Raw genomic sequence first — 13,667 nt, forward strand, 5'->3', positions numbered from 1 at the left:
CTTGTCCAACAGTTGGCAGTGGATTCATGGTCACAGAATATGCAGCACGGACGTGGGCCCGTCGGTCCAACCAGTCCTCGCTGACGGTAATCCCCAAACTAAACCAGTCCCCACCTGCCCGCGCCTCTCACGTATCCCTCCAAACATTCCCTGTTTAGGTATTTATCCAAATGGGAGTGCACCCACGTCTACCACTTCCTCAGGACGTTCATTCCACGCGCGCACCGCTCTCTTGCGGAAAACATTTGCCTCTCGTGTCGTTTTTCAATCTTTCTTCTTTCACCTTAAAACTGTGCCCCCTAGTCTTCAAATCCACCACTCTCAGGAAAAGACAGCCACCTTTCACCTTATCCATGCCCCCTCATGAGTTAATAAACTTCTGTAAGGTCACCCCTCAGCCTCTGACGCTTCAGGGAAAAAAATCCCAGTCTATCCCTGTAAGTCAAGCCCCTCTATACCCGGCAACATCCTGAAAAAACTCATCAAGCCCTCTATACCCGGCAACATCCTGGAAAATCTCTTCAAACCCTGTATACCCGGCAACATCCTGGTAAATCTCTTCAAACCCTGGATACCGGGCAACATCCTGGTAAATCTCTTCAAGCCCTCTATACCCGGCAACATCCTGGGAAATCTCTTCAAGACCTCTATACCCGGCAACATCCTGGTAAATCTCTTCAAACCCTGTATACCCAGCAACATCCAGGTAAATCTCTTCAAGCCCTCTATACCCAGCAACATCCTGGTAAATCTCTTCAAACCCTCTATACCCAGCAACATCCAGGTAAATCTCTTCAAACCCTCTATACCCAGCAACATCCTGGTAAATCTCTTCAAACCCTGTATACCCGGCAACATCCTGGGAAATCTCTTCAAACCCTGGATACCGGGCAACATCCTGGTAAATCTCTTCAAACCCACTAAACCCGGCAACATCCTGGTAAATCGCTTCAAGACCTCTATACCCGGCAACATCCTGGTAAATCTCTTCAAACCCTGTATACCCGGCAACATCCTGGTAAATCTCTTCAAACCCTCCAGACCCAGCAACATCCTGGTAAATCTCTTCAAACCCTGTATACCCGGCAACATCCTGGTAAATCTCTTCAAACCCTGTAAACCCAGCAACATCCTGGTAAATCTCTTCAAACCCTGTATACCCGGCAACATCCTGGTAAATCTCTTCAAACCCTGTATACCCGGCAACATCCTGGTAAATCTCTTCAAACCCTGTATACCCGGCAAGATCCTGGTAAATCTCTTCAAACCCTCTATACCCAGCAACATCCTGGTAAATCTCTTCAAACCCTGTATACCCGGCAACATCCTGGTAAATCTCATTAAACCCTGTATACCCGGCAACATCCTGGTAAATCTCTTCAAACCCTCTATACCCAGCAACATCCTGGTAAATCTCATTAAACCCTGTATACCCGGCAACATCCTGGTAAATCTCTTCAAACCCTGTATACCCGGCAAGATCCTGGTAAATCTCTTCAAACCCTGTACACCCGGCAGCATCCTGGTAAATCTCTTCAAACCCTGTATACCCGGCAAGATCCTGGTAAATCTCTTCAAGCCCTGTATACCCGGCAACATCCTGGTAAATCTCTTCAAACCCTGTATACCCGGCAAGATCCTGGTAAATCTCTTCAAACCCTGTACACCCGGCAACATCCTGGTAAATCTCTTCAAACCCTGTATACCCGGCAAGATCCTGGTAAATCTCTTCAAGCCCTGTATACCCGGCAACATCCTGGTAAATCTCTTCAAACCCTGTATACCCGGCAACATCCTGGTAAATCTCTTCAAAGCCTGTATACCCGACAACATCCTGGTAAATCTCTTCAAACCCTGTATACCCGGCAACATCCTGGTAAATCTCTTCAAACCCTCTATACCCGGCAACATGCTGGTAAATCTCTTCAAACCCTCCATTCCCAGCAACATCTTGGTAAATCTCTTCAAACCCTCTATACCCGGCAACATCCTGGTAAATCTCTTCAAACCCTCCATTCCCAGCAACATCCTGGTAAATCTCATTAAACCCTGTATACCCGGCAATATCCTGGTAAATCTCTTCAAACCCTGTAAACCCAGCAACATCCTGGTAAATCTCTTCAAACCCTCTATACCCAGCAACATCCTGGTAAATCTCTTCAAACCCTGTATACCCAGCAACATCGTGGTAAATCTCTTCAAACCCTCTATACCCAGCAACATCCTGGTAAATCTCTTCAAACCCTGTATACCCAGCAACATCCTGGTAAATCTCTTCAAACCTTGTATACCCGGCAACATCTTGGTAAATCTCTTCAAACCCTGTATACCCGGCAACATCCTGGGAAATCTCTTCAAGCCCTCTATACCCGGCAACATCCTGGTAAATCTCTTCAAGCCCTGTATACCCGGCAACATCCTGGTAAATCTCTTCAAACCCTCTATACCCAGCAACATCCTGGTAAATCTCATTAAACCCTGTATACCCGGCAACATCCTGGTAAATCTCTTCAAACCCTGTATACCCGGCAAGATCCTGGTAAATCTCTTCAAGCCCTGTATACCCGGCAACATCCTGGTAAATCTCTTCAAACCCTGTATACCCGGCAACATCCTGGTAAATCTCTTCAAAGCCTGTATACCCGACAACATCCTGGTAAATCTCTTCAAACCCTGTATACCCGGCAACATCCTGGTAAATCTCTTCAAACCCTCTATACCCGGCAACATGCTGGTAAATCTCTTCAAACCCTCTATACCCGGCAACATCCTGGTAAATCTCTTCAAACCCTCCATTCCCAGCAACATCCTGGTAAATCTCATTAAACCCTGTATACCCGGCAATATCCTGGTAAATCTCTTCAAACCCTGTATACCCAGCAACATCCTGGTAAATCTCTTCAAACCCTCTATACCCGGCAGCATCCTGGTAAATCTCTTCAAACCCTTAATACGCGGCAGCATCCTGGTAAATCTCTTCAAACCCTGCATACCCGGCAACATCCTGGTAAATCTCTTCAAACCCTCCATTCCCAGCAACATCCTGGTAAATCTCATTAAACCCTGTATACCCGGCAATATCCTGGTAAATCTCTTCAAACCCTGTATACCCAGCAACATCCTGGTAAATCTCTTCAAACCCTCTATACCCGGCGACATCCTGGTCAATCTCTTCAAACCCTCTATACCCAGCAACATCCTGGTAAATCTCTTCAAGCCCTCGATACCCAGCAACATCCTGGTAAATCTCATCAAACCCTGTATACCCTGCAACATCCTGGTAAATCTCTTCAAACCCTCTATACCCGGCAACATCCTGGTAAATCTCTTCAGACCCTGTATACCCGGCAACATCCTGGTAAATCTTTTCAAACCCTCTATACCCGGCAACATCTTGCTAAATCTCTTCAAACCCTGTATACCTGGCAACATCCTGGTAAATTTGTTCAAACCCTCTTTACCCAGCAGCATCCTGGTAAATCTCTTCAAACCCTGTATACCTGGCAACGTCCTGGAAAATCTCTTCAAACCCTGTCTACCCGGCAACATCCTGGAAAATCTCTTCAAACCCTGTATACCCGGCAACATCCTGGTAAATCTCTTCAAACCCTCTATACCCAGCAACATCCTGGTAAATCTCATTAAACCCTGTATACCCGGCAACATCCTGGTAAATCTCTTCAAACCCTGTATACCCGGCAAGATCCTGGTAAATCTCTTCAAGCCCTGTATACCCGGCAACATCCTGGTAAATCTCTTCAAACCCTGTATACCCGGCAACATCCTGGTAAATCTCTTCAAAGCCTGTATACCCGACAACATCCTGGTAAATCTCTTCAAACCCTGTATACCCGGCAACATCCTGGTAAATCTCTTCAAACCCTCTATACCCGGCAACATGCTGGTAAATCTCTTCAAACCCTCTATACCCGGCAACATCCTGGTAAATCTCTTCAAACCCTCCATTCCCAGCAACATCCTGGTAAATCTCATTAAACCCTGTATACCCGGCAATATCCTGGTAAATCTCTTCAAACCCTGTATACCCAGCAACATCCTGGTAAATCTCTTCAAACCCTCTATACCCGGCAGCATCCTGGTAAATCTCTTCAAACCCTTAATACGCGGCAGCATCCTGGTAAATCTCTTCAAACCCTGCATACCCGGCAACATCCTGGTAAATCTCTTCAAACCCTCCATTCCCAGCAACATCCTGGTAAATCTCATTAAACCCTGTATACCCGGCAATATCCTGGTAAATCTCTTCAAACCCTGTATACCCAGCAACATCCTGGTAAATCTCTTCAAACCCTCTATACCCGGCGACATCCTGGTCAATCTCTTCAAACCCTCTATACCCAGCAACATCCTGGTAAATCTCTTCAAGCCCTCGATACCCAGCAACATCCTGGTAAATCTCATCAAACCCTGTATACCCTGCAACATCCTGGTAAATCTCTTCAAACCCTCTATACCCGGCAACATCCTGGTAAATCTCTTCAGACCTTGTATACCCGGCAACATCCTGGTAAATCTTTTCAAACCCTCTATACCCGGCAACATCTTGCTAAATCTCTTCAAACCCTGTATACCTGGCAACATCCTGGTAAATTTGTTCAAACCCTCTTTACCCAGCAGCATCCTGGTAAATCTCTTCAAACCCTGTATACCTGGCAACGTCCTGGAAAATCTCTTCAAACCCTGTATACCCGGCAATATTCTGGTAAATCTCTTCAAACCCTGTATACCCGGCAACATCCTGGAAAATCTCTTCAAACCCTGTATACCCGGCAACATCCTGGTAAATCTCTTCAAACCCTCTATACCCCGCAACATCCTGGTAAATCTCTTCAAAGCCTGTATACCCGGCAACATCCTGATAAATCTCTTCAAACCCTCCATTCCCAGCAACATCCTGGTAAATCTCTTCAAACCCTGTATACCCGGCAACATCCTGGTAAATCTCTTCAAACCCTGTATACCCGGCAGCATCCTGGTAAATCTCTTCAAACCCTGGATACCCGGCAACATCCTGGTAAATCTCTTCAAACCCTCCATTCCCAGCAACATCCTGGTAAATCTGTTCAAAGCCTGTATACCCGGCAACATCCTGGTAAATCTCTTCAAACCCTCTATACCCAGCAACATCGTGGTAAATCTCTTCAAACCCTCTATACCCGGCAACATCCTGGTAAATCTCTTCAAAGCCTGTATACCCAGCAAGATTCTGGTAAATCTCTTCAAACCCTGTACACCCGGCAACATCCTGGTAAATCTCTTCAAACCCTCTATACCCCGCAACATCCTGGTAAATCTCTTCAAACCCTGTATACCCGGCAACATCCTGGTAAATCTCTTCAAACCCTCCATTCCTAGCAACATCCTGGTAAATCTCTTCAAACCCTGTATACCCGGCAACATCCTGGTAAATCTCTTCAAACCCTGTATACCCGGCAGCATCCTGGTAAATCTCTTCAAACCCTGTATCCCCGGCAACATCCTGGTAAATCTCTTCAAACCCTCCATTCCCAGCAACATCCTGGGAAATCTCTTCAAAGCCTGTATACCCGGCAGCATCCTGGTAAATCTCTTCAAACCCTTAATACGCGGCAGCATCCTGGTAAATCTCTTCAAACCCTGCATACCCGGCAACATCCTGGTAAATCTCTTCACACCCTGTATACCCGGCAACCTCCTGGTAAATCTCATCAAACCCTGTATACCCGGCAACATCCTGGTAAATCTCTTCAAACCGTCCATTCCCAGCAACATCCTGGTAAATCTCTTCAAACCCTGTATACCCGGCAACATCCTGGTAAATCTCTTCAAACCCTGTATACCTGGCAACATCCTGGTAAATTTGTTCAAACCCTCTTTACCCAGCAGCATCCTGGTAAATCTCTTCAAACCCTGTATACCTGGCAACGTCCTGGAAAATCTCTTCAAACCCTGTATACCCGGCAATATTCTGGTAAATCTCTTCAAACCCTGTATACCCGGCAACATCCTGGTAAATCTCTTCAAAGCCTGTATACCCGGCAACATCCTGGTAAATCTCTTCAAACCCTCTATACCCCGCAACATCCTGGTAAATCTCTTCAAAGCCTGTATACCCGGCAACATCCTGATAAATCTCTTCAAACCCTGTATACCCGGCAGCATCCTGGTAAATCTCTTCAAACCCTGTATACCCGGCAACATCCTGGTAAATCTCTTCAAACCCTGTATACCCGGCAGCATCCTGGTAAATCTCTTCAAACCCTGGATACCCGGCAACATCCTGGTAAATCTCTTCAAACCCTCCATTCCCAGCAACATCCTGGTAAATCTGTTCAAAGCCTGTATACCCGGCAACATCCTGGTAAATCTCTTCAAACCCTCTATACCCAGCAACATCGTGGTAAATCTCTTCAAACCCTGTATACCCGGCAACATCCTGGTAAATCTCTTCAAAGCCTGTATACCCAGCAAGATTCTGGTAAATCTCTTCAAACCCTGTACACCCGGCAACATCCTGGTAAATCTCTTCAAACCCTCTATACCCCGCAACATCCTGGTAAATCTCTTCAAACCCTGTATACCCGGCAACATCCTGGTAAATCTCTTCAAACCCTCCATTCCTAGCAACATCCTGGTAAATCTCTTCAAACCCTGTATACCCGGCAACATCCTGGTAAATCTCTTCAAACCCTGTATACCCGGCAGCATCCTGGTAAATCTCTTCAAACCCTGTATACCTGGCAACGTCCTGGAAAATCTCTTCAAACCCTGTCTACCCGGCAACATCCTGGAAAATCTCTTCAAACCCTGTATACCCGGCAACATCCTGGTAAATCTCTTCAAACCCTCTATACCCAGCAACATCCTGGTAAATCTCATTAAACCCTGTATACCCGGCAACATCCTGGTAAATCTCTTCAAACCCTGTATACCCGGCAAGATCCTGGTAAATCTCTTCAAGCCCTGTATACCCGGCAACATCCTGGTAAATCTCTTCAAACCCTGTATACCCGGCAACATCCTGGTAAATCTCTTCAAAGCCTGTATACCCGACAACATCCTGGTAAATCTCTTCAAACCCTGTATACCCGGCAACATCCTGGTAAATCTCTTCAAACCCTCTATACCCGGCAACATGCTGGTAAATCTCTTCAAACCCTCTATACCCGGCAACATCCTGGTAAATCTCTTCAAACCCTCCATTCCCAGCAACATCCTGGTAAATCTCATTAAACCCTGTATACCCGGCAATATCCTGGTAAATCTCTTCAAACCCTGTATACCCAGCAACATCCTGGTAAATCTCTTCAAACCCTCTATACCCGGCAGCATCCTGGTAAATCTCTTCAAACCCTTAATACGCGGCAGCATCCTGGTAAATCTCTTCAAACCCTGCATACCCGGCAACATCCTGGTAAATCTCTTCAAACCCTCCATTCCCAGCAACATCCTGGTAAATCTCATTAAACCCTGTATACCCGGCAATATCCTGGTAAATCTCTTCAAACCCTGTATACCCAGCAACATCCTGGTAAATCTCTTCAAACCCTCTATACCCGGCGACATCCTGGTCAATCTCTTCAAACCCTCTATACCCAGCAACATCCTGGTAAATCTCTTCAAGCCCTCGATACCCAGCAACATCCTGGTAAATCTCATCAAACCCTGTATACCCTGCAACATCCTGGTAAATCTCTTCAAACCCTCTATACCCGGCAACATCCTGGTAAATCTCTTCAGACCTTGTATACCCGGCAACATCCTGGTAAATCTTTTCAAACCCTCTATACCCGGCAACATCTTGCTAAATCTCTTCAAACCCTGTATACCTGGCAACATCCTGGTAAATTTGTTCAAACCCTCTTTACCCAGCAGCATCCTGGTAAATCTCTTCAAACCCTGTATACCTGGCAACGTCCTGGAAAATCTCTTCAAACCCTGTATACCCGGCAATATTCTGGTAAATCTCTTCAAACCCTGTATACCCGGCAACATCCTGGAAAATCTCTTCAAACCCTGTATACCCGGCAACATCCTGGTAAATCTCTTCAAACCCTCTATACCCCGCAACATCCTGGTAAATCTCTTCAAAGCCTGTATACCCGGCAACATCCTGATAAATCTCTTCAAACCCTCCATTCCCAGCAACATCCTGGTAAATCTCTTCAAACCCTGTATACCCGGCAACATCCTGGTAAATCTCTTCAAACCCTGTATACCCGGCAGCATCCTGGTAAATCTCTTCAAACCCTGGATACCCGGCAACATCCTGGTAAATCTCTTCAAACCCTCCATTCCCAGCAACATCCTGGTAAATCTGTTCAAAGCCTGTATACCCGGCAACATCCTGGTAAATCTCTTCAAACCCTCTATACCCAGCAACATCGTGGTAAATCTCTTCAAACCCTCTATACCCGGCAACATCCTGGTAAATCTCTTCAAAGCCTGTATACCCAGCAAGATTCTGGTAAATCTCTTCAAACCCTGTACACCCGGCAACATCCTGGTAAATCTCTTCAAACCCTCTATACCCCGCAACATCCTGGTAAATCTCTTCAAACCCTGTATACCCGGCAACATCCTGGTAAATCTCTTCAAACCCTCCATTCCTAGCAACATCCTGGTAAATCTCTTCAAACCCTGTATACCCGGCAACATCCTGGTAAATCTCTTCAAACCCTGTATACCCGGCAGCATCCTGGTAAATCTCTTCAAACCCTGTATCCCCGGCAACATCCTGGTAAATCTCTTCAAACCCTCCATTCCCAGCAACATCCTGGGAAATCTCTTCAAAGCCTGTATACCCGGCAGCATCCTGGTAAATCTCTTCAAACCCTTAATACGCGGCAGCATCCTGGTAAATCTCTTCAAACCCTGCATACCCGGCAACATCCTGGTAAATCTCTTCACACCCTGTATACCCGGCAACCTCCTGGTAAATCTCATCAAACCCTGTATACCCGGCAACATCCTGGTAAATCTCTTCAAACCGTCCATTCCCAGCAACATCCTGGTAAATCTCTTCAAACCCTGTATACCCGGCAACATCCTGGTAAATCTCTTCAAACCCTGTATACCTGGCAACATCCTGGTAAATTTGTTCAAACCCTCTTTACCCAGCAGCATCCTGGTAAATCTCTTCAAACCCTGTATACCTGGCAACGTCCTGGAAAATCTCTTCAAACCCTGTATACCCGGCAATATTCTGGTAAATCTCTTCAAACCCTGTATACCCGGCAACATCCTGGTAAATCTCTTCAAAGCCTGTATACCCGGCAACATCCTGGTAAATCTCTTCAAACCCTCTATACCCCGCAACATCCTGGTAAATCTCTTCAAAGCCTGTATACCCGGCAACATCCTGATAAATCTCTTCAAACCCTGTATACCCGGCAGCATCCTGGTAAATCTCTTCAAACCCTGTATACCCGGCAACATCCTGGTAAATCTCTTCAAACCCTGTATACCCGGCAGCATCCTGGTAAATCTCTTCAAACCCTGGATACCCGGCAACATCCTGGTAAATCTCTTCAAACCCTCCATTCCCAGCAACATCCTGGTAAATCTGTTCAAAGCCTGTATACCCGGCAACATCCTGGTAAATCTCTTCAAACCCTCTATACCCAGCAACATCGTGGTAAATCTCTTCAAACCCTGTATACCCGGCAACATCCTGGTAAATCTCTTCAAAGCCTGTATACCCAGCAAGATTCTGGTAAATCTCTTCAAACCCTGTACACCCGGCAACATCCTGGTAAATCTCTTCAAACCCTCTATACCCCGCAACATCCTGGTAAATCTCTTCAAACCCTGTATACCCGGCAACATCCTGGTAAATCTCTTCAAACCCTCCATTCCTAGCAACATCCTGGTAAATCTCTTCAAACCCTGTATACCCGGCAACATCCTGGTAAATCTCTTCAAACCCTGTATACCCGGCAGCATCCTGGTAAATCTCTTCAAACCCTGTATCCCCGGCAACATCCTGGTAAATCTCTTCAAACCCTCCATTCCCAGCAACATCCTGGTAAATCTCTTCAAAGCCTGTATACCCGGCAGCATCCTGGTAAATCTCTTCAAACCCTTAATACGCGGCAGCATCCTGGTAAATCTCTTCAAACCCTGCATACCCGGCAACATCCTGGTAAATCTCTTCACACCCTGTATACCCGGCAACCTCCTGGTAAATCTCATCAAACCCTGTATACCCGGCAACATCCTGGTAAATCTCTTCAAACCGTCCATTCCGAGCAACATCCTGGTAAATCTCTTCAAACCCTGTATACCCGGCAACATCCTGGTAAATCTCTTCAAACCCTGTATACCCCGCAGCATCCTGGTAAATCTCTTCAAACCCTGGATACCCGGCAACATCCTGGTAAATCTCTTCAAACCCTCCATTCCCAGCAACATCCTGGTAAATCTCTTCAAACCCTGGATACCCGGCAACATCCTGGTAAATCTCTTCAAACCCTCTATACCCAGCAACATCGTGGTAAATCTCTTCAAACCCTCTATACGCGGCAACATCCTGGTAAATCTCTTCAAAGCCTGTATACCCAGCAAGATTCTGGTAAATCTCTTCAAACCCTGTACACCCGGCAACATCCTGGTAAATCTCTTCAAACCCTCTATACGCCGCAACATCCTGGTAAATCTCTTCAAACCCTGTATACCCGGCAACATCCTGGTAAATCTCTTCAAACCCTCCATTCCCAGCAACATCCTGGTAAATCTGTTCAAACCCTGTATACCCGTCAACATCCCGGTAAATCTCTTCAAACCCTGTATACCCGGCAGCATCCTGGTAAATCTCTTCAAACCCTGGATACCCGGCAACATCCTGGTAAATCTCTTCAAACCCTCCATTCCCAGCAACATCCTGGTAAATCTCTTCAAAGCCTGTATACCCGGCAACATCCTGGTAAATCTCTTCAAACCCTGTATACCCGGCAACATCGTGGTAAATCTCTTCAAACCCTCTATACCCAGCAACATCGTGGTAAATCTCTTCAAACCCTCTATACCCGGCAACATCCTGGTAAATCTCTTCAAAGCCTGTATACCCGGCAACATCCTGGTAAATCTCTTCAAACCCTCCATTCCCAGCAACATCCTGGTAAATCTCTTCAAACCCTGTACACCCGGCAACATCCTGGTAAATCTCTACAAACCCTCCATTCCCAGCAACATCCTGGTAAATCTCTTCAAACCCTGTACACCCGGCAACATCCTGGTAAATCTCTTCAAACCCTCCATTCCCAGCAACATCCTGGTAAATCTCTTCAAACCCTGTATACCCGGCAACATCCTGATAAATCTCTTCAAACCCTGTATACCCGGCAGCATCCTGGTAAATCTCTTCAATCCCTGTATACCCGGCAACATCCTGGTAAATCTCTTCAAACCCTCCATTCCCAGCAACATCCTGGTCAATCTCTGCAAACCCTGTATACCCGGCAACATCCTGGGAAATCTCTTCAAACCCTGTATACCCGGCAACATCCTGGTAAATCTCTTCAAACCCTGTATACCCGGCAACATCCTGGTAAATCTCTGCAAACCCTGTATACCCGGCAACATCCTGGTAAATCTCTGCAAACCCTGTATACCCGGCAACATCCTGGTAAATCTCTTCAGACCCTGTATACCCGGCAACATCTTGGTAAATCTCTTCAAACCCTGTATACCCGGCAAAATCCTGGTAAATCTCTTCAAACCCTGTATACCTGGCAACATCCTGGTAAATCTCTTCAAACCCTCCATTCCCAGCAACATCCTGGTAAATCTCTTCAAACCCTGTATCCCCGGCAACATCCTGGTAAATCTCTTCAAACCCTGTATACCCAGCAACATGCTGGTAAATCTCTTCAAACCCTGTATACCCGGCAGCATCCTGGTAAATCTCTTCAAACCCTCCATTCCCAGCAACATCCTGGTAAATGTGTTCAAAGCATGTATACCCGGCAACATCCTGGTAAATCTCTTCAAACCCTGTATACCCGGCAACATCCTGGTAAATCTCTTCAAAGCCTGTATACCCGGCAACATCCTGGTAAATCTCTTCAAACCCTGGATACCCGGCAACATCCTGGTAAATCTCTTCAAACCCTCCATTCCCAGCAACATCCTGGTAAATCTCTTCAAACCCTGTATACCCGGCAACATCCTGGTAAATCTCTTCAAACCCTGTATACCTGGCAGCATCCTGGTAAATCTCTTCAAACCCTGTATACCCGGCAGCATCCTGGTAAATCTCTTCAAACCCTGTATACCCGGCAGCATCCTGGTAAATCTCTTCAAACCCTGTATACCCGGCAACATCCTGGGAAATCTCTTCAAACCCTGTATACCCGGCAACATCCTGGTAAATCTCTTCAAACCCTGTATACCCGGCAACATCCTGGTAAATCTCTTCAAACCCTGCATACCCGGCAGCATCCTGGTAAATCTCTTCAAACCCTGTATACCCGGCAACATCCTGGTAAATCTCTTCAAACCCTGTATACCCGGCAGCATCCTGGTAAATCTCTTCAAACCCTGTATACCCGGCAACATCCTGGTAAATCTCTTCAAACCCTGTATACCCGGCAACATCCTGGTAAATCTCTTCAAACCCTGCATACCCGGCAGCATCCTGGTAAATCTCTTCAAACCCTGTATACCCGGCAACATCCTGGTAAATCTCTTCAAACCCTGTATACCCGGCAACATCCTGGTAAATCTCTTCAAACCCTCCATTCCCAGCAACATCCTGGTAAATCTCTTCAAACCCTGTATACCCGGCCACATCCTGGTAAATCTCTTCAAACCCTGTATACCCGGCAACATCCTGGTAAATCCCTGCAAACCCTGTATACCCGGCAATATCCTGGTGAATCTTTTCAAACATTGTATACCCGGCAACATCCTGGTAAATCTCTTCAAACCCTCCATTCCCAGCAACATCCTGGTAAATCTCTTCAAAGCCTGTATACCCGGCAACATCCTGGTAAATCTCTTCAAACCCTGGATACCCGGCAACATCCTGGTAAATCTCTTCAAACCCTCTATACCCAGCAACATCGTGGTAAATGTCTTCAAACCCTCTATACCCGGCAACATCCTGGTAAATCTCTTCACAGCCTGTATACCCAGCAAGATTCTGGTAAATCTCTTCAAACCTTGTATACCCGGCAACATCCTGGTAAATCTCTTCAAGCCCTCTATACCCGGCAACATCCTGGTAAATCTCTTCAAACCCTCTATACCCCGCAACATCCTGGTAAATCTCTTCAAACCCTGTATACCCGACAACATCTTGGTAAATCTCTTCAAACCCTGTACACCCGGCAACATCCTGGTAAATCTTTTCAAACCCTGTATACCCTGCAACATCCTGGTAAATCTCTTCAAACCCTGTACACCCGGCAACATCCTGGTAAATCTTTTCAAACCCTGTATACCCGGCAACATCCTGGTAAATCTCTTCAAACCCTCCATTCCCAGCAACATCCTGGTAAATCTCTTCAAACCCTGTATACCCGGCAACATCCTGGTAAATCTCTTCAAACCCTGTATACCCAGCAACATCCTGGTAAATCTCTTCAAACCCTGTATACCCGACAACATCTTGGTAAATCTCTTCAAACCCTGTACACCCGGCAACATCCTGGTAAATCTTTTCA

At 46.2% G+C, this 13,667-nt stretch overlaps 1 protein-coding gene across 1 annotated transcript in view; it reads left to right on the forward strand.

The window, feature by feature from the left end:
- The window catches only part of LOC148144577 (puratrophin-1-like), a 107,858-nt gene that overhangs the window by 48,961 nt on the left and 45,230 nt on the right, over positions 1-13,667 (forward strand). The window lies entirely within an intron of this gene.

This window comes from Chiloscyllium plagiosum, unplaced genomic scaffold (genome assembly GCF_037043375.1).
Source record: "Chiloscyllium plagiosum isolate Xiang-an unplaced genomic scaffold, Cpla_swu_hap1 HiC_scaffold_27, whole genome shotgun sequence".
In the NCBI taxonomy this organism is placed as follows: Eukaryota; Metazoa; Chordata; class Chondrichthyes; order Orectolobiformes; family Hemiscylliidae; genus Chiloscyllium; species Chiloscyllium plagiosum.